Raw genomic sequence first — 22,589 nt, 5'->3', positions numbered from 1 at the left:
AGCAGAATGGGAGATATTATTAGTCTTAATTGCTGATGTTGCTGAGGTCGAAACTTCCCGCTCAGTTGCTGAGGTCTAAGAATCACTCATCCTTCTTGAACACAGGCATACCCACTCTGGGCAGAATTTCTGCAGATTGAGCTTGAGTTATTTTTAGGTGGGGCTTGAAAAGCAGTTGCAACTCAAGTGGCATAAGTGCACGCCTTCTTGACTCAGCAGCTGAGAGTTCCTTTTCGTGCTCCTCTCCTTCTCCCAACTCCTAGAGCAGTGACATACAGGCTGTTTGGGACGGGGTGCATTATGCATGTACCTCATTTCTCCAACATGATTGGAAGCCCCTTGAGGTTTACAGCATGTGAAACTTTATCACAGGGCTCTAAACACCCCATATTGATAAATGTTCATTGATAATAATGTCCCATAAAATTTCAGAGCCCACCATGTCCTGACCCCAAGGCAGAAGAATGAGGGTGTCCAAGGGCTGAGATGTCCTATCAAGGCACAGCCAGGGGTTTGGAGCTGAGGAAATGGCAGGGCCTAACCTGGAAGAGAAGTTAATGACTTGGAAAGTCCCATGGACGGAGGAGCCTGGTGGGCTGCCGTCTATGGGGTCGCACAGAGTTGGACATGACTGAAGCGACTTAGCAGCAGCAGCAGCACCAGCAACCTACAAGAGAAGTTAATGACTAGAGGTCTTGAGAGAGAAGGCAAAGTCAACAATTAGGCATCAGAGAAGAGTTTTCAGTTCCATTCACATTATTTCTTAAGAATCTTGAAATCATGCTCAGATATAATAGTCAGAACCCTTTTTCAGTGTCTGACCCACTGCTGCCTGACACCTCAAATGATGCCCATATTTTTCCTGTCCTTTCCAGCATCACAAACCAAATGGCCTCCCCTAGCATTAGCAGAACTGCAGAATTTTAGATTTGGAAGGATACTTTCTTGCAACCATCAATGACCCTATCAGTTTGTTAACTAAGTTTGTTGCTTCAAGAACAAAGAATTTATTGTGGGTGTGGTGATACAGTTATTTCATCACATTTTTTTCCTGGCATTTCCTCTTTTCCAAAAATATAGGCAACCCTGATCTCATTACTGCAGAGAGGGGATGCAGCTAGTCAAAAACTTTTAAAGGGGGGAACTTAGAGCTTGGGGATGATGTATAGACAAAATATATTGGAGATGTAAGGGTCAGACAGCCATAATTTCATCCACTCTCTGCCTAGAATAGGGTTTTCCATGGGCTGAGAAAGAGAACGTAAAGGAGAAGCAATTAGAACAGACAGAATGGTGGGGGTCCTGGAGCCAAGTTCCCTTCTTTCTGGGCAGTGCTCCTGGGGAGGCAGTCAGATTCCAAAGAGGAAATGGTTTCTTGCAAAGTCTCAGCATTAATGGTCCGTTGCCTCTTAAAGTTTCCCTGCCCTTACATGATATAACAAAACATCTGTGTGAGACTCCAACCCTAAAGGGCAGGGCTGTGCTACAGGCCAAAGGCAGTTTTAGAGTAACTCAACTTCAGAGATGAGTCCCCACTTCTGCAATTTACTAGACAATGGACAGTGTCAATCCCTCCAGAACCTTTGTCTCAACCCAGGACTGAAGAGAGAAACAAAAACCACCTGAAATTATTACTCTTAGCTAGGCAGTAGGAGAGTTAACATAGAATTGATTTAGAAGAAATGTTTAAGTTATTTTCCTAAATTAACTGGGTCTTTGGAATGAGATTCATATATCTACTATATATATAAAACATCTATAACTACCTAACACACAATAAATGCTCAAAATGTTATTTATGTTATTAATATTTTTATTAGTGAATTCAAAGTCAGCTACAAAATCTGACAAACCTAGACAGCATATTAAAAAGCAGCGACATTACTTTGCTGACAAAGGTCTGTATTGTCAAAGTTATGTCCAGTAGTCATGGGAGAATTGGGCCATAAAGAAGGCTAAGGGCCAAAGAAATGATGATTTCTGAACTGTGGTGTTGGAGAAGACTCTTGAGAGTCCCTAAGACTCCGGGGAGATTAAACAGGCAATCATAAAGGAAACCAACCTTGAATATTCACTGGAAGGACTGATGCTAAAGCTCCAAAACCTTGAACACCTGATAGGAAGAGCTGACTCATTGGAAAAGATCCTGATGCTGGGAAAGATCAAAGGCAAAAGAAGAAGGGGATGACAGAGGACAAGATGGTTGGATGGCATGATCAAGTCAATGGACATGAGTTTGAGCAAGCTCTGGGAGGTGGTGAAGGACAGGGAAACCTGGCGAGCTGTAGTCCATGGGGTCACAAAGAGACTGAGCAACTGAACAACATAAAATCTGAAAGGTATTTTTCATTTGTATGACTGTCAGTTAAATTCCACATGTTTTTGTGTCCAGATGGAAAATGTTGATTCAGTTCATTGCTCTCTTAAAATCCCTTCTTAAAGAAAGAAAATGTTAATCAAATATTTGTTGTCCCTTTAAGGGAAATAAAAAAAGAGCAAGTGTGGTATATATGTCTTCATTCCACAGAATTTGTCATAGTCTGTTTCATTCAGGACTTTGCCAATTCCTTGGACAAGTGGAGGAACAGACATACATCCGATGAGATTTTTTCGCTCTGCTAGATTTGACCATTTGTTCCAACAATGCTATTTTGAGTCTCAGTTGTGCTAACCAGTATTTTGGCTGCCCACTCAATAGCACATGATCTTAATTAATCACCGTACGAATCTACTGTTTTCAACAGCTTCTGCTGTTACTCCCTGCTCTTTCATTTTACCATTTCTGCAGACCTCTCATTCTTTGAGCACTCAGTCCATCTCCCTCTTCCTATCCTTCATCCTGAGGTGAGGGTGTAGTCCTACAGCTGAGGACTGATGCACAAAAGTCACACATCAGTGCCAACTAGTGTCACAACAAACCATGTCTCCAAACCACACGCTCCCTCAACACCATGTAGCAATGCCCTCTCCCCTCATCGGGGTAACAGCACTCTCTCTTGGCTCTCCTCTCATCAAACTGAGCTTTGTCTCTCAGGCCTCTTTGTCAGTACCTTTCTTCTTTCTTTAATATTAGTGTTCCCTGCATTCTAGCCTTTCCCCTGCATTCTAAGCTCTCTTCTCACTCAACACTCAGAAATTTCAGCCACTGTGAAAATCTGACAATCATACACGCTAATTAACCCCACATCTTTATCTCCAGTCCAGGGCCTTTGAACTCTATAGCTGTATCTTAATAGACATCTCAACATCACTGATATATTTTAAGTCTAAAAGGTAATTTGTTTTCTATTATTCCATTCAGCAACTACTGCCTTTTCCATTTTGGTAAAGACTGCCACCACTCTTTTTTTGTGTACCTGGTCAGATTTCTGTCTCATTCCTTCCTAGAACACTTGATTCTATCCCATATTCATTAATACATGAATGTATTGCTCGTTTCTCCAATAAAAATGTGACAGACACATTTTTATTCAATAGCTATTCACCAGATGAGTGACTAATTTTCATGATCTCGTAGCTTAATAATCATCCCAGAAAGGAAAATGACAAAGCTGACATTTAGGAATTAATGTTTATAATCATCTTTTACCTTTTCTAAATGCTTGTGAAAGTCGCTCAGTCATGTCTGACTCTTTGTGACCCCCTGGACTATACAGTCCATGGAATTCTCCAGGCCAGAATACTGCAGTGGGTAGCCTTTCCCTTCTCCAGGGGATCTTCCCAACCTAGGGATCGAACCCAGGTCTCCCACATTGCAGGTGTATTCTTTACCAGCTGAGCCACAAGGGAAGCCCTCTAAATGCTTATAAACAATCCATGTACTGCTTTACGTGGGGTAAACATCAAGCTTATTGGTTTATAATACATAAAGTTACGAGACTGAGAAGACCCTTGTCTCTTCTGGAAATCAGGATAAACTCTGTGCCGCATGTGTTGGACACGTGCTCATGCTCTGTGATTCCTCATGGATTGCCATTTGGGTTTCCCAATCTTGCCTGCCCTTTTCCTAGTAGCCTATGGGACTTCCCGGGTGGCACTAGTGGTAAAGAATCCGCCTGCAACGCAGGAGCAGCAGGAGACATGGGTTTGATCTCTGGGTCAGGAAGATCCCCTGGAGGAGGGCCTGGCAACCCACTCCAGTATTCTTCCCTGGAGAATCCCATGGAGAGAGGAGCCTGTCAGACTAGAGACCATAGGGTCGCAGAGAGTCAGATACGACTGAAGCAACTTGGCACACACACATGACGTGGCTAACATGAACTCATTTGGATGGTTCTCTTTCTGTCTCTAAGAAACTTAGACTCCTCTTACCAATGTTTATTCTTCCTTTTCTGACTGCAAATACTTCTCTTTGACCAAGAAGAAAAAAAATAAAAACACTAGTTTGATAGTTCTGCTTTCTTTCTGTTGTCTGTTAACATTACACAATTTCTCTAAGTAGCAGGTACCCCTTCCTTGTTTTTCCTTCCCTAAAAACAACTGAGGCTCTCTTTTTGTTGTCCTATGTCCTCTTTGCAAACCTCTACTCAGTTTGGGTTTTAAACTTTCTGATCCAGGTTTTCCATGTTCTGAATGCTTTACATTTTTGCTTAGATTTTTCCTCTCCTTCCAGCTTCTGGTTACATCATTTTAAAATCTGTATTAAAATCTCAGCAATGAAACTGGCAGATATTGAACACTTTATTGTGTACCAGGCACCATGCAATCTTTTAATTCCATGATAAAACCAGTGATAACCAGGTAAAACCATGATAAAACCAGATAAATTTATAAAATTTATCAAAAGTTTATAAATAACAAAAGTAAACCCAACAAATCACCAAAGTAGTAATTAGTAAAAGTTTACTACACACACACCAAAAAGACAGTTTGCAAACTGGGAGAACTCAAACCAAAATATGGAAGGAGGCTCTGGGATATATTTTACCGAAGTAGCTTCTGTTAAGTCACTTCAGTCACGTCTGACTCTGTGTGACCCTGTGGGCTGTAGCCCACCAGGCCCCTCTGTCCATCTTATAAAATGACAAAACAGTGAAGTGACTGTTTATTCTTCACAGTGATAGACTATAATATTAGAATTTTCTTAGATAGGGAATTAATCCGCGGTTACCTCAACAATTTTGGGAAACAGTTTAAGTTTTCCTTATGATTTCCAGAGGCATAAGCAAGAAATGATGCAGGTCAAGTTAAGTCTTGCAAAATAAACTAAATTAAGTTTTGCTGATTTCATCTGCTTAGGGAATTTTTGAGGCTGGTTTCCACTTGTTTTTTATTTTAACATACATATCGTTAAAAATCCCTATATTATAGATAAGGAAATGAATCTTAATAAGATTCAAAAGCTTTCCACGGTCACAAAGCTGGTAAAAGTCAGAGCCAGGAGCTCAAACCCAGTTGTAAATGACTGAAATCCTTAGTTTCAGGTTTATTGGCAAACTCTTCTTGCGTGTGTGAAAGTTGCCATAAAACAGCTCACAAAGTCAAGTTTGAGTAAAAAGGCCTAAGTGTTTGCATTTTAAACATATTGAAATGTTCTTTGCTTCCACAAAGACAAACAGTTCTTTTTTTTTTTTTTTAATTTTCCCATTATCTGGAGAGATACATAGGGGGAAATATTTCTCTAAATAGACTAAAGGTAGTAGTGTGAGCTTGGTGATGAAGTGGCAGCAGATACCCGAGGTACAGGAACCAGTAAGTGGAAGGACCATGCTTTGCTGGAAAGCACATTTCCTACCTTAGTGGTTCTCAAAGTATGGACCTCAGACCTGCAGCATAAGCCTCACCTGGTAGATAGTCAGAAATGCACATTTTTGGATCATGATCCACTGAATTGAAAACTCCCTGGTGAGACCTGCAATCTATGGCTTATCAAGGCCTCCACGTGATTTTCATATACTGCTGCTGCTGCTGCTAAGTCGCTTCAGTCGTGTCCGACTCTGTGCGACCCCATAGACGGCAGCCCACCAGGCTCCCCCATCCCTGGGATTCTCCAGGCAAGAATACTGGAGTGGGTTGCCATTTCCTTCTCCAATGCATGAAAGTGAAAAGTGAAAGTGAAGTCACTCAGTCGTGCCCGACTCTTAGCGACCCCATGAACTGCAGCCTACCAGGCTCCTCTGTCCATGGGATTTTCCAGGCAAGAGTACTGACTAGAGTGGGGTGCCATCACCTTCTCCGTCATATACTGCATGCCCACCTAAAATGTTTGAGAACCACTGCTCTCCATAAAACGGACACCTGCCACTCTGTTCCAGGTTCTTGCTACCAGGAGGGGAATATGAATCCCAGGTCTTCAGTCTCTCCCAGGTTTAAGAGAGCTGGAAGTCTCAGTTATTTTCATTCTCCCAATTTTAAAATACTGCCTGAAATATTTTTAATACTGTATAAGCTAAACAAAACATGTTTACAGGCGGGTTCTGGACTGCAGACCATGAGTTAATGACTCTTGAATAGAATTGAGTTATAGTAAATATTGGAATTATTTTATTAATAGCTATATACTGAAATGTCAGTTAATTGGCCAAACAAATTGCAGTCTCTTCATTACAACTGCTTGTTGTTGGGGAAAGTGTTGCCTGCCTTACAATCACTGAATGGAGTTTAAATGTTTTGATCATTGAGCATTTGGGGCCTTATTGTAAGGACAATGGAAAATTATTGACAGATTCAAATACCACAATAATTCTCTAAAAGTTGAGTCTTTAAAGATGTTTGATTGTATTATGGACACTCAGTGGGAAAGTATAGATGCAGAGCAGAGTGATTAGAAAATTATTCCAGGAGTCCTAGTGGGAGATGGTGTTGGTAATAAAATTAAGGAGAATTACACAGATTTAGTAAGCACTTTGGAGAAGGCAATGGCAACCCACTCTAGTACCCTTGCCTGGCAAATCCCATGATGGAGGAGCCTGGTAGGCTGCAGTCATGGGGTCACTAGGAGTCAGACACAACTGAGGACTTCACTTTCACTCTTCACTTTCATTCATTGAAGAAGGAAACGGCAACCCACTCCAGTGTTCTTGCCTGGAGAATCCCAGGGACGGGGGAGCCTGGTGGGCTGCCATCTATGGGTCACACAGGGTCGCACACGACTGAAGCGACTTAGCAGCAGCAGCAGTAAGCGCTTGGGCTTCCCAGGTGATGCTAGTGGCGAAGAACCCACCAGCTAGTGCAGGTTAGATGTAAGAGACACGAGTTCCATTCCTGGGTGAGGAAGATTCCGTGGGGGATGTCACAGCAAACCCACTCCAGTATTCATGCCTGGGCAGAGGAGCCTGGCGGGCTATAGTCCATAGGGTTGCAAAGAGTCAGACATGACTGAAGCGACTTAGCACGCACGTACAATAAGCATTTAGGAAGTTGAATCGATATGGCTTTGTGGTTACTGGTCAGACTCCAATAAATCAGAAGGCCCAGGTGCCATGGGCCATCACTGGAACTAGACTGCAGCATGCATGCTCCAGGTGACTCTGACTACTCACCACGGTGCTCCAGAGAAGCCCAATTTTATTCGGGCTCCCTGCACCTGCTGCCTCCTTCACCCCATGCCGACACCATTCTCTGAAGTTCTAGGCCTCATACACCACATTTACAAATGCATATACGGCCTTGAGAAAACAACCACCATTTACTAATCCTATGTGAAACTATGCTGAGTTACAAAACAATCAACTTCTGGAAAATAGCCTGTCTACTTTAAGTTAGATATTTCTTGCCCTCTGTTCATTATAGGATATATTTACAGCCCATTATCACTTAGTTGTTAATTCTAATAAAGTTCTGAACCTCTAAAATCATTTTTCTATGTCTCATTTTCCTTTATTAGCACAATTTCATCATGCTGACCTGACAAAGGTCTTCTTGGTCATCAGTCAAAATCGAAGGCATAGTTTTCATGTTATATCTACATTGAAACACTGAACCTCCCAGTTTAAGGTATATTTATAACTTGGGGTATTCTGAGTTTCCAGGGCAAAATAAATCAGCACCAACTATTTTTGTGCTCCATTACCATCCTAATGACAATGTGGTAGAGAATCATTCATAACCTGCTCATTTCTTTTAGGAATTTAGAATTTAGATCATTAATACTCAGCAAAAAAGATTATGGGCAATACAAATAAAAAGAAATATTAATATTAGCTCAGGAATATAGGCAGCACATATCAACACAATGCCTAGTAGAGCATTTTTTGAAATACAATAATCATTTGGAAATTCTTCATCAGCTTAGAACCATTTTTTTCAACCTAGGAGTGATTATAAAGGGACTGGGTCAATACAGCCTATACTACCATTAAGATCTCATCCTGTTAAGATAATGGATGAAAATATGAACCAAAATTAAGAATATATATTTTTACATCCTGTATAATGTTGCATGCTTTCCTCCCATTCTCAGACCCACTACCCTAAGTTTAACTTTCTTTGGTAGGTAAAGCTCTGGTACAAACTGTGGGTGAAATGGAGACAGCATGAGACCCACAGGGAATACAAGATTCAGGGCAGAAAAGGTGGCCCATCAACACTCCTTAGGTCTTGAGGAGAGCTCCCTTTCCCTTTTCATGATACTAGAAATCTAGGAAGATGGAAAGAAATATAGACAGATGTAAGATAGTTAGACTTGTCCCCTTGCTCAACAATACTGCAAAAGCAGTATTTAGTGAGATAAAGTCCTGTCCAAGGCATCCTGATGATGACTGGCTATTTAGTGAGAAGAAACACTAGGACATGATCCAGATAAAGAAATGGACTTCCTGTTTGCACAGGAAAATTGAGGGTTTCATATCTTCTTCTCCGTGCACTATCTTTTGCTGTAAACCTAAATGGAGTTACTCCCAGCTTAGTGGCATTAGGATTGAGGTAGGTGACAGATACAGCTTCCAATTATTCCCAGGGGTGAAGAAAGTGAGCAAGAGTTCCACTACTACTGTGTCTTCCAGGATTATTAAAACGAAAGGACTTGGGATTTAGAATTGATGCTGGGAAAGTATTATCTTTATAAGAGATATAGAAACTACGCAGTAATAAAACAAATTGTAGGCAAAATTTATCACCTCCCTGGATGCCATTCCTTAAATAATACCTACTTGGTTAATATTTAGTACCTTATATCAGTAACAATAGTGGCATATGGATTTTAATATTGCTGCTAAATTCCATACAATTGATAAATGCAAAGATGAATTAGCATTATTTCCTTTTCTCAACAGAACAAAGTTGGTGTGAAGTTGGACCACCCTGTACAACAGAACCAGAAATTTTTCCCTTTCAAGGTCATGGAGAAAGAAACTGAGCAAAGAAATTGAATTTAAATCTGAAAGAGATGGGTCTAATATTTATCAAGCATGTCTACCTAGGCTGAAATATTTAATCCTTTCAAAGCCTTCTGAGGCATGTGTGTGTGTGAGTGTGTGTGTGTGTGTGTGTGTGTGTGTGTGTATGCACGCTAAGCCACTTCAGTTGTGTCTGACTCTTTGTGACCCTATGGACTGTAGCCCGCCAGGCTCTCTGTCCATGGGATTCTCCAGGTAAGAATACAGGAGTGGGTTGTCATGCCCTCCTCCAGAGGATCTTCCCAATCCAGGGATCAAACCCATGTCTATTATGTCTCTTGCATTGGCAAACAGGTGCTTTACTATTAGCACCATGTGGGAAGCCCATCTGAGGCATAGGTGTTATTTTATACTTTATAGGTAAAGAAACCGAGGCTTAGGAATTTAAGTAGCTAACTGGAGGTGGCACAGCCAGAGAGTGGCAGGAGCTGGATGCAAACATAGGTATATTTTATATGTATATTTCTTATTCCAAATTCTGGGCTCCTTCCTCAAGCATTTCAGTTAACACTGGAGCTATTTTACAGATAAGAAAACCAATAATTAGCTTTTTCTGTCCTTTGGCAGGTAAGAAAACTGCAGCTCAGAGTAAAGCTTTTTCCCAAAGTTACCTAATTACTTAATGCCACAGAATTCAAACCTACTTTTTCACAACAGATTTGCTGCCAGGACATAAGTATCACAACTAAATCTAAGCCAAAATGGGAAAGAAAAAGACTCATATCAATATTGTTCTCCCTAGACATAGATTATAACAAGTCTACACCACAAGGTCTACAAACATGGTGGTATCAACAAAAGAACCATAGAAAAAATTTGAGAAGGGGGTGACTGATACAGGTTAGGATGTCTTCAAGTATGCCTGGATCTTGGACAAAGTGAAAGCTGCACGTGGGCATGGTACCATCATTGATATTTCCCTGTAGAAATTCAAGGCCAGCCCTGGAACACAGAGACTCTCAAAAGCATGAATACAGGCACACCTTAGGCTAACTGTGCTGTCCTGACTGTTGCTGCTGGTGTTGGTGAAGTTGAAGCAGGTATTTCCAAGAATGGGCAGACCCATGAGGGTGTTCTCTTCTGGCTTATAGACTGAGAGTAGAAGAACTGATTATTGGTATTAAAATGGATTCCACTGAGACACCCGGCAGCCAAAAGAGATATGAGGAAATCGTTAAGAAGTCAGCACCTACATTAAGAAAACTGGCAATAGCTCCAACACAGTATCATTTGCACCAGTTTCTGTTTGGAATAGTGACAGCATGCTGCAGCCAAGTGCAAACACGTTTTGGCTCAAGTAATGGAAAGTCACTCATAAAGATGACAATGCCAGTGAAACCATGCTGCTTGAACCTCTGGATCCTGCCACCAACTCTTCCATCTGACAAACCCTTGCATCCACCCCTCCAGAGTGTCTACAAAATTGGTGGTATTGGTACTGTCCCTGTGGAGACTGGTGTCCTTGAACCCAGCATAATAGTCACATTTACTCTAATCAACATTACAACTGAAGTCAGATCTTTTGAAATGCATTGTAAAGCTTTGAGTGAACCACACAAATTGTGGAAAATTCTTAAAGATATGAGAATACCAGACAACCTTACCTGCCTCCTGAAAAACCTGTATACATGTCAAGAAACAACAGTTAGAATTGGACATAGAACAATGAATGGGTACAAAATTGGGAAATAAGCACACCAAAGCTGTATATTGTCACCTTGCTTATTTAACTTCTATGCAGAGTACATCATGCAAAATGCCTGGCTGGATGAATCACAAGCTGGAATCAAGACTGCCAGGAGAAATATCAATAATCTCAGATAAGCAGATGAGGCAGATACCACCCTTATGGCAGAAAGTCAAAAAGAACTAAAGAGCCTCTTGATGATGGTAAAAGAGAAGAGTGAAAAAGCTGACTTCAAAATTAACATTCAAAATGAAGATCGTGGCATCCGGTCCCATCACATCATGGCAAATAGATGGAGAAACAATGGAAATAGTGACAGATTTTTGGGTTCCAAATCACTGCATATGGAGACTGCAGCCTTGAAATTAAAAGACACTTGCTCTTTGAAAGAAAAGCTACGATAAATCTAGACAGCATATTGAAAAGCAGAGACATTACTTTGCCAACAAAGGTCTGTATAGTCAAGCTATGGTTTTCCCAGTAGTCATATATGTATGTGATAGGTGGGCCATAAAGAAGGCTGAGTGCCAAAAATTCATATTTTTGAACTGTGGTGCTGGAGAAGACTCTTGAGAGTCCCTTGAACAGCAAGGAGATCAAATCAGTCAATCTGAAAGGAAGTCAACTCTGAATATTCATTACAAGGACTGATGTTGAAGCTGAGGCTCCAATATTTTGGCCATCTGATGTGAAGAGCCGACTCACTGGAAAAGACCCTGATACTGGGAAAGATCGAGGGCAGGAGGAGAAGGGGATGACAGAGGATGAGACAGATAGATGGCATCACTGACTCAATGGACACAAGTCTGAGCAAACTCCAGGAGACAGTGAAGGACAGGAAAGCCTGGAGTGCTGCAGTCTATGGTGTCACAAAGAGTCAGACATGACTGAACAACGGCAACTGTCTAGGGACAAGATGGGCTTCAATGTCAAGAGCATGTCTTTCGAAGATGTTGGTTGTGGCAGTGTGACTGGTGAAAGCATAAATGACCCACCAGTGGGAGCAGCTGGCTTCACAGCTCAGGAAATTATCCTATGGCATATAGTCCAAATCACTGCCGGCTCTGCCCTTGTGCAGGATTGTCACATAGCTCGTGTTGCTTCCAAGTTTGCTGCACTGAAGAAGGTTGATTATTATTCTGGGAAGAAGCTGGAAAGTGGCTCCAAATTCTGTAAAGCTGGTGACGCTAGCATGGTTCATATGGTTCCTAGAAAGTTCATGCATTTTGAGAGCTTTTCTGACAGTCCTCCTTATGATTTTGCTGCTTGCGACATAAGACAGCTGTCTTGAGTGTCATCAAGCAGTGGATGCGAAGACAGCTGGAGCTGGAAAGTCACTAAGTCAACCCAGAAAGTTCACAAAACTAAGTGAATAATATGCCTAATACCTGCCACCCTAGTCTTAATCAGTCCTTAAGTGTGGAAGAATAGTCTCAGAACTGTTTGCTTCTGTTGGCCATTTAAGTTTAAAGGTAAAAGACTGGTTAATGATTATGCATCGTAAAACTTTCAGAAGGAAAGGCAAATGTGTTGTAGATTGCTTCTGTTTTTGTGTGTACGGCAAGTTTAAGTTGTCAGTTTTTTAAATCAGCAATTTTTTTGCCTTTTTTGAAAAATTTTTATTGGAGTATAGTTGATTTACAATTTCTGTTGGTTTCTGATGTACAGTAAATATAATAGCTTTGAAATATATACATTACCATATGTAAAATAGATAGCCAGTACGAGTTTGATGTATGGTGCAAGGAACAAAAAGCCAGTGCTCTGTGATAACCTAGAGGGGTGGAATGGGGAGGGAGGTGGCGGGGAGGTTCAAGAAGAAGGGGCCATATGCGTACCTAATGCTGATTCATATTGATGTATGGCAAAAAAACCCACCATAGTCTTGTAAAGTAATAATCCTCTAATTTAAAAAATACAATATAAAAATAAATAAAATCAGTAATATCTAATGGAAACAAGTTGACTAAAAAGCTGTTATAGAAGTTGCTGCTGCTACTGCTGCTAAGTCACTTCAATCGTGTTCGACTCTGTGCGACCCCATAGAGAGCAGCCCACCAGGCTCTGCCATCCCTGGATTCTCCAGGCAAGAATACTGGAGCAGGTTGCCATTTCCTTCTCCAATGCAGGAAAGTGAAAAGTGAAAGTGAAGTCGCTCAGTCGTGTCTGACTCTTAGCGACCCCATGGACTGCAGCCCACCAGGCTCCTCCATCCATGGGCTTTTCCAAACAAGAGTACTGGAGTGGGCTGCCATTGCCTTCTCTGGTTATAGAAGTTGGAGACACATTAAAACAGAGTTTAATGAGAAACCTATATCCTCTTTTGGTCAAGACTGTAAATCTCTATAGTACTGCAGCTGCTAAGTCGCTTCAGTCCTGTCTGACTCTCAGCGGCCCCATGGACTACAGCCCACCAGGCTTCTCCGTCCGTGGGGTTTAAAAGATTTAAGTAAGAGTTTCCTATAATCTACTTTTGGTGTTTTATCTGCTGAAACCAAAATTTGATAATTCTGGGTTAACATTTTTTTCTGGGTAGGAATTTTGCTAATTTCTTCTTGTCTAAGGGGAAGAATCAGTTATATATTTTAAGGATATAGTGAAAAGCTGTGGGAGGGGGTCTGTTGGTTGCAAATTTTCATAGGTTAGGACAGATAAGCAAAAAAAATTTTTTATAGATAAGAGCTTATAAAAAGACCACATTCATATATCTGGTAAAGATGAATATTCTAACTTGAAAAGATACATGCGCCACCATGTAAATATTTACAATATTTACAGCAGCAAATATTTACAATAACCAAGACATGTAAGCAACCTAAATGCCCATTGACAAATGTGTCAATGGGCATTTAGGTTGCTTCCATATGGTGGAATATTACTCAGGCATGAAAAACAATGAAACATTGCCATTTGTAGCAACATGGATGTACCTAGAAGTTATCGTACTAAGTGAGGTCAGTTAGACAAAGACAGATACCATGTGATATCACTTATCTGTGGAATCTTTTAAAAAAATGATTAAAATGACCTTATTTACAAAACAAAAATAGACTCACACACATAGAAAACAAACTTATGACTGCCAAAGGTGAAAGGGGAGGAGGAGGGATAAATTAGGAGTTTGAAATTAACAGACACACACTACAATGTATAAAATAAATAAACAACAAGGATTTACTGTATAGGAGAGCAAAAGCTATATTCAATATTTTGTAATAGCCTATTTACAATGGAAAAGAGTCTGAAAAAGTTATACACACACATATCACTGAAGCACTTTTTTGTATGCCTGAAATTAACATTATAAATCAACTATACTTCAATTTTTTAAAAAAAATTCTGCAATATGAAAGTCCACGTGCTGCATACAAAATTTTGTGTAGTTACATTAATATTGAGTAAATTTTTCAGTATTTAGATGTGATAGAATGTGAATTCTCATATTTACAAATATTGAACTAATTCAAAGAATCTTAAGTTTAAGGCTTAAATAGTGGTAACTGTTCTGCTAGAGTTCATTGTATCTAGATTCTAGGAAAAGTGAAGATGCTGGGAGTCAAAGAAAAGAAAAAAGAAAATAATAAAAAAAAAAAGAAAAGAAAAAATTCACACCCAGAACCTCTAATTTCTTCTCCAGGACCCTTTCCATTTTATAGATAATTATAACATTCTACTAAGTCCAATGTTTATCATTTTTTAATGTCATCTGTAACCTTTGTTGAGCATTTACTACTTAATCTACATAATATTCATGGTCATCTTGCCTCCTAAAATCTAGATAAGACTGGTCTCCAACACACCTCGTGTTGAAAGCCTAAATCCCTGTCCAAGATTTCTGTGCATTTCTGGGGGACTTTCATTTTCATGACCACCTTCTGCTTCAGCTGACTTCTTGTTCTCCACTTGGCATTGAGAGGGTAACAGGCAGGAAGGCTAGGGGTCTCCAAATGGAGGAAATAGGCTTCAAGTGTCAGACATTTTTTATCTCTCTCTTAAGCGGCAGGAGGAAACAAACCACAAGTGTCAGATTTTATTCCTTCTCTATACAAAATTAAAAGGAGGTTTCTCCTAAAATTCTGTGTTGCCAGATGACACCTGGCTCCACCTGAATTTAACTTTTCTCAAACGTTGAGCTAACCAATGTGTTTTTCTTGTGGAAATGTTTTTCTTAAGCTATGTTAATGAACTATCTATTTACCCTGGACTCTGTCTTTCTTCAAGTCAGTTCCCCTTAAGACTCAGAACCAAAAAGAGCTCAAGAAACCTGTATGTTTTACTCATACATTTTTCTCCTAATCCATGTTAATGAAACTTGAAAACCGCCTTTCTTCAAGATTCATGCCAATCGTTTTATGGCCCGGGATGACTCACCTGTTGTCAATGTTATCTCAAAATGCATGTTGTGGATGAGGGACCTTGTGCCACTCTGAGTTTTAAGACATCTCCTTTCTCTAATTAACAGCTTGCTGATAGGTATATAACATACTGCTACAGGCTAGCAGGGGGGCACTCTTTCTGCCCCCTTCAGATGTCTATGTCAGAAGCTTTCTCTGTCTCTTTTATACTTTAATAAAACTTTACTACACAAAAGCTCTGAGTGATCAAGCCTCGTCACTAGCCCCTGCTTGATTTCTTCTCCTCTGGAGGCCAAGAATCCTGGCATCTTTCACAGCTCAGTAACAACCTTTAGCATCTTGCAACTTGTTCTTTATTGGGTGGGTTTTTCAGCTACCTTTCTTAGTTTTACAGACACACACACACAATTATGCACACAAAGCCTCTGTGTAGCAGATTTTACAAAAAGTTTAGAAAAATTAAGTAATAGATGGGGATTGCACTACTGATCCATCACAATTACTATTAATAGTCATTCTGTTCTAGAAAGTCTTTTTGGCTGATTATCCACATTGCTCAGCCATTCTCTTTCTGTCCCCTCCAATGACTACCAGTTTTGGGGTTTTTTTTGGTTGTTTTTTTTTTAATACAAACTAGTTCTACCCTCCATTTAGTCTGCCCTCACCCTCTGCATTCTATCATGGGCCTATTTTTTAATATCCAATTGCTCCAAGGTACTTTCTTCTTTTAAGACCACTTATTCCCAAAGGAAACTGTACTATCAACTATTAAAAAAAACATTAGAATTTTTTAAACCATCCACGATCTATACTACATGATCTAAGGAGCAGACAAGGAAGAAACTCTACTCTTAACAAGTAGCTAATCTAATAGGAAAATAGATGCATATGACTCAGAGTTCTCTTGGGCCTCACTAGCCAGTGAAAACAATGAGGTAACATAATATTTAACAGCTCTATCTCTACAACATGCCCACCTCCCCCACTGGAATCCCTGGACCCATGTCCTGACTGATATGAGGAAGGCCAATACAATAGAAATTCACCTACTACAACTGTGAAGACTAAATAATTTATGATTAGAGCAGGAAAAGATGTCTAAAGGCTGAAGAGAGTTATAAAGATGACCATGGTTGAAATGGCCCACCTGAGGTTTAAATCAGCTATTTCGTTTTCCAAGCTTGAGTCAACAGGGTTCAACGATAACAGCTTCTAAAGGTCTGTTTGTTCAATCTATTTTAGTTTTATTCTCCCCCAACAAAAAAATCTAGGGTTATCTGGGGTTTCCATTTTGACAAAATGGAAAGTATTAACACACAGAAAGCAACCAACAATGGAAATGCATTTAACTTCATGTTACAATGTTTCTGTTATAAGCAATGAGAAAAACCAGTAAAGTCAATGAAAAGGCAGTCTTGCAAAACAATTTTTAAATAATACCACTACCACAGGTCTTCTTGCTCTCTGGGCCTAACTAAAGGTTTTTATTCACAAAGTTCTAGCGAAGTTATTTGGTGGCAAAACTTGAAGTGAACAGACATGAGACTGTTTGCAGTCATTATTTATCCTATTTCTTGGGAGTAGCCCCATGTTTCCTGAAGAAACAGGCAAGTGCTTGATTACAGGATACTGCTTCACCACACTAAGAGAAGTCCATGAGACATGGAATGCAGAATCTACCTTTCCAAAGCCTAAGACGTGCTGAATTTCAGGACACATGCAGCCCCAAGGTTTGCAGATAAAAGCTTGTGTACCTGTACTGGCATCTGCTAGAGGAAACTGAAAGCAAAGTGAAGGGAAATCATGGCAAGGAAGGGAAGCTGCTATGACTCCAGGGGCCCAATTTTCAGAATGCCAGATGAGAAAATGTGATCTGTCAAAGGCAGAGGGTACTAGATAGAGAACTGGTGTAGACATCTAGAGTCGTGCAGAGGCTGGGTGAGTGAGAATATTTGAGAAACCCTACCAGGTTTTTCCAGTGGTCATGTACAGGTGTGAGAATTGGACTGTGAAGAAAGCTGAGCACCGAAGAATTGATGCTTTTGAACTGTGATGTTGGAGAAGACTCTTGAGAGTCCCTTGGACTGCAAGGAGATCCAACCAGTCCATTCTGAAGGAGACTAGTCCTGGGTGTTCATTGGAAGGACTGATGCTGAAGCTGAAACTCCAATACTTTGGCCACCTGATATGAAGAGTTGACTCATTGGAAAAGACTCTGATGCTAGGAGGGATTGGGGGCAAGAGGAGAAGGGGACGATAGAGGATAAGGTGGCTGGATGGCATCACCAACTCGATGGACATGAGTCTGAGTGAACTCTGGGAGTTGGTGATGGACAGGGAAGCCTGGCGTGCTGCAGTTCATGGGGTCGCAAAGAGTCGGACACAACTGAGCGACTGAACTGAACTGAACTGAGACAGGTTCTCCAGCCAAAGCCAGACTTGCCTATCAAGACCTGTGGCCCAGCTACTTATCACCATGTACAAGGCAGGCTGTTGAGGACAGGACAGTAAGACTATAAACATTCTACTGGAAGTTTCCAAGTTTCTCCTTTTTATTTTAAGGTATCTGCTCATTTAAGTTTGGGGCTGGTTTTATCAATGTTTACTTAATTTTCAGAAAATGGATTCTTTTTAAAAATAAAAAGAGATAGACAATACATAAAGGCTTACTAAAATAGATCTTAAACTTGGACACACATAGGAATCAATTGGGAAGATTTTTAAAACTGATCCCTACACCCATCCCAGACAAACTGATAAGGAGGTCTTAAAGTGCTTCAAAGGCACATGGAGCCTTCAAAGTGACCCAAGGTAAAGTTGATGTATAGGCAAGGTTGAGAATTATTACCTTAGGAATTTTTTTTAATTTTTAAAAAGAAAAAGAGAAAGACTTTCCCCCTATTTTTGTGCAAGGAATGAAAGTGCCAAAGATCCAGAAAAGTCCAAACAGGGTGGTGAGTACACTTTGCAGTTTCTGTTTTAATCACATGTACTAACCACACAAAGGAAGCTTCATTTCTGCAAAGACTATCAGTTTCTCTTTCATACTTATTGTTTGCAATCCGAGATGTAGAAAACAATTTTCAGCCAATGATTTCATCTTCCCCGGACTTGAGGCCTTGGATGTACCCTACATTTATGTACCATTAGGGATTAAGGGAATGTCTGCTATATGTCAGAAGGGAAAACATCTTCCCAGAAATTCCCTGGTATGTTGGCTGGAATGTAGCAAGAATCAGTGTCTCAACAGGGACCTAACTTCTTTCCTTCCTTCTGCTGAAGTATCTGCATATTACTCTCCACATTCTTAAGCAATTTGGCTTTTTATTCTTTTTTCCTGAATTACCTCAAAAAAAAAAACAAAAAATGTTGCAAGCTAGTCCCTGTCTTATCTGCTTTCTAATATGGCTCCAGAATGCTTTGTCTTTGATCGTATCATGTTTACCCCCATGACTGCTTAGTTTATTTGTGATAGCGGACAATTCTTCCTCTTCATCTGTTGCTTGGCGGAAATGATTAGCCAAACAGGATTCATATTCTTCATGTGTTGTTCAAGCAAACATGTTTTCCGAGCTCTTATTTATTTTTCTCTCTCCATTTGGACTTTTTCTCCCTTCTCCTCCTTCAGATCTCTTCTTCAGAGGTTCTGCCTTTATCCTTGATTCAAACTGGGTTCCTTGTTATCATTTCTCAGAACATCATGTGCTTCACTTTTCTTTTTCCTTTGTTTTCAGTTTTATTTATTTATTTATTTTACTTTACAATATTGTATTGGTTTTGCCATACATTGACATGACTCCGCCACAGGTGTACACGTGTTCCCCATCCTGAACCCCCTCCCACCTCCCTCCCCATCCCATCCCTCTGGGTCATCCCAGTGCACCAGCCCCGAGCACCCTGTCTCATGCACTGCACTCATCACAACTTAATTAAATGCTTATCTCTGTGCTTATTTATTTAACTTTCCTACAAGAATTGAATATTTGAGGTCAGGAGACAAGTCTGTTTCACAGTTTAGTTTTTTGCTGTTTAGTTGTTTAGTTTGTCATTGTTTGGCTTGGTTTCTGTTTTTATCTTTGTTTCCTGTGTGTGTGTGTGTGTGTGTGTGTGCGTGCACGCACACACATGTGCATGTACTTGGGGATTTTCTTGGTGGTTTTGCTTTGTTTATTTGATTGGTTTTGGGAGGGAAGGGGCCTTTCCTTTTTTTATTACCACGCGTCAAATCAGTGCCTAACAGTAACACAGCATGGGTGATACATAAATAGTAATTCAATCAACAGATTAAATACATTCAAGTAAGCTGGGACCACTGGATATGTTCATCAGAAGAAGGTCACTGGAGACTTTATGAAAAGGTGTCAGTTAAAGTAGAGATAACTGGAAACCCGAAAGCAGTAGACTGCAGATGGGCTGGGTGGCCAGAGAAAGGAGAGGCAGTACACTCACCTTTGCATAGCAGGACTTGCAATTATCACGTAAAAATACGTGTCCAAAATGTAAGACTTCAACCAAGGAGTCAGACCTAATATGAACATACATTTCAGAGTTGCACTTTCCACTTCTATATAATTATGATTCAGAACAAATACCTTGATGATGTTTTATTTGCTATGGCAAATGCTTAATTGCACCTTGTTTTATTGGCATTTATTCAAATGACAGTAAGACTCTCTCCCACCAATATTAAACTCTATAATTAATCATTCATGAAGCCTTCTTTAATCAACTTTTCCTTAAGTATTTCACATTCCTGTCAGACCCATTCATTTCCCCGGTGATGACCTAAGAATTGGTTGTAGGTGATAAATTGACTATGTTCTTCCAGAGCACATTTTTCTTAAGAGTTGAAGACATTCATCTTCACTCATCTGAGTTATCATGCTCAGTATGACAGCCTGAGCTACAATAAACACAACATAATGAGCAGCATCTGTCAACCCAATGGCAAGTGATGTCAAGCATTTTCAAGTTTCTTGCATTTTTATATAGTCAGTGAGTGAGTCAGTCAACTAACATATGCAACTGCCAACCATGAGTAGTATCCAGAAATAGAATTGTATACACACTATGATATGTAATATGATGTGACATATAAAACTACGCCTTCCCTCATGGAGTTTATAGTCCAAATGGAAAGACAGACATTCAGCAAGCAGTAGAGTTAAGTAGCTATAATGGAGGCAAATATAAGTAATAGAGGAAAAGATTGAAGTTTGGGGTGATAGGGGGATCAGAATAGCTTCCTGACTTAAGCTGTATTTTAAAAGCTGAGTAAATAAGGGGATTTTAGTGAAAGGAGTAATAGGGGGAAAGAACAGTCCAGATATGAAGAAGTAGTTCAAAGACCCAGGACCGTGAAACAGTATGACCCCTTGGACATGCCAATCATTAGGCATCTTGCAGGTCATTGGGCACAGAGCTAGTGAGAAATGAGATGAGAGAAGCAAGCAGAGTCCAGGTTGTGGGGTATCTTGTATGCTGTATTGAGCACTTTGGATTATGTTCTCTTGCCAATGGCCAATGTGGCAGTTTTGGAGTGTTTCAAGTAGCGAATGACTTGGTGAGACAGGTGTTTTCAGGAGCTCACTCTGGCAGCTGTTTAGAGATTGAATTAGGAAGTTTGATGTCTGGAGACATTTTATTCATTCATTCAAGCATTTTAAAAATATTCTTTTAACTGCCAGATACTGTCTAAGCTCTAGGAATACAAGAATGAACCAAAGAGACAAGATCTCTAGGCTCACAGTGTTTTAGCAGAGGCAAACAGATAATAACCAGACAAGGGAAGAGATAAACAAGAAAATTAGAAGATAACGTTAAGCACTGTGTAAAAATGAAAAATAGGCTGACATAAGACAGACTGTCTGATGGCTACTTTAAACTGCATAGAAAGAAAGACCTCTCTGAGCAGAATCTGAAAGCCAGTCAGTCAATCTATGACTGGGAGGTAAGCATTTCAAGCTAAGGAAACACTGATGCTAAGAAGACAAAAGTTTAGCCAGTTCAAGAAATGGAAACAAGGTCAGTGAACAGGATCAAGAAGGTGAAGGGTAAGCAATTAAGTTTAAATAGGTAGACCCAAACCAGAATTTAAAGGCCATGTGGTCTGAGGCAACAGATTTGGATTTTGTTTTAAGGTCCATAGGAAGTCACTGCATTGCTATTGCTTAGTTGCTAAGTTGTGTCCAACTCTTTGCAACCCCATGGACTTGCCTGGAGAATTTCATGAACAGAGGAGTCTGGTGGGCTGCAGTCCACTGAATTGCAAAGATCTGGACACAACTGAGTCACTGCATGCTTTTAGGCAAACAAGTGGCATGGTCTAGCATGTATTTTTATGTGGTCACAGGCTGCTTTGTGGAAAGTAGACCAGAGCAGCAGTAGAAGGAAATTGGAAAGCTATAGTAGTCATCCCCATGGGAGGGATCAGGGTGGACTAGGTTGATGGCAGTAGAGATGGAGAGAAGCAGAGGGAACTGGGACATGCTTGTAGAGTTAAAAAGGTCTTTTAAAAGTGAACGTGAAGTTGCTCAGTCATGTCAGACTCTTTGTGAGCCCCTGGACTGTAGCCTACCAGGCTCCACCATCCATGGGATTTTCCAGGCAAGAGTACTGGCGTGGGCTGCCATTTCCTTCTCCAGAGGATCTTCCTGACCCAGGGATTGAACCCAGGTCTCCCACATTGCAAGCAGACACTTTACCATCTGAGCCGCCAAATGTAAGTTTCCAAAAAAGGTCTTGAAGGGTGAACTAAACTGGGGAACGAGAGGAAAAGTGTTATCAAAGAACACTGATGAACATTCAGCATGTGCAGTGGATGGATGTTGGAAATGTTTATTGAGAAAGGAGCAGGTCAGAGAAAGAAAACTGGGAATTTCTATGGGACCATGTTAAATGTGAAAGAACCATTACATCCAAGTGGAGATGACAGTTTGGCAAATGTATGTACATGGCTGAAGTTCCAAGGAGAGGTCAGAGCTGTAGATAAAGATTTAAAGTCACCCCCATGCAGTGTTTCTAAAGCTCTGGAACTGGCTGGGAAAACAAGGAGATGGTGTAACTGGAGGAGAGGATGTTACCCAAGAACCAGCTCTAGGTGTTGAGAAGGAGATGCAACTATAGTTTGAAAAAGATATTGTGGCTTCACAGAAGCCAAGAAAAGAATGAATGGTTTTACAATATAATTTTTTTTAAGTAAGATATCATTAT

At 40.3% G+C, this 22,589-nt stretch overlaps 1 pseudogene; it reads left to right on the top strand.

Annotated features, from left to right (window-relative positions):
* Positions 1-10,036: 10,036 nt before the first annotated feature.
* LOC102280929 (elongation factor 1-alpha 1-like) lies at positions 10,037-12,313 on the top strand (annotated as a pseudogene).
* The last annotated feature ends 10,276 nt before the right edge of the window (positions 12,314-22,589 follow it).

This window comes from Bos mutus, chromosome 15, assembly GCF_027580195.1.
Source record: "Bos mutus isolate GX-2022 chromosome 15, NWIPB_WYAK_1.1, whole genome shotgun sequence".
NCBI lineage: Eukaryota > Metazoa > Chordata > Mammalia > Artiodactyla > Bovidae > Bos > Bos mutus.
The sequence above is the reverse complement of the archived record's forward strand: the minus strand, read 5'-3'. Positions and strand labels throughout refer to the sequence as shown.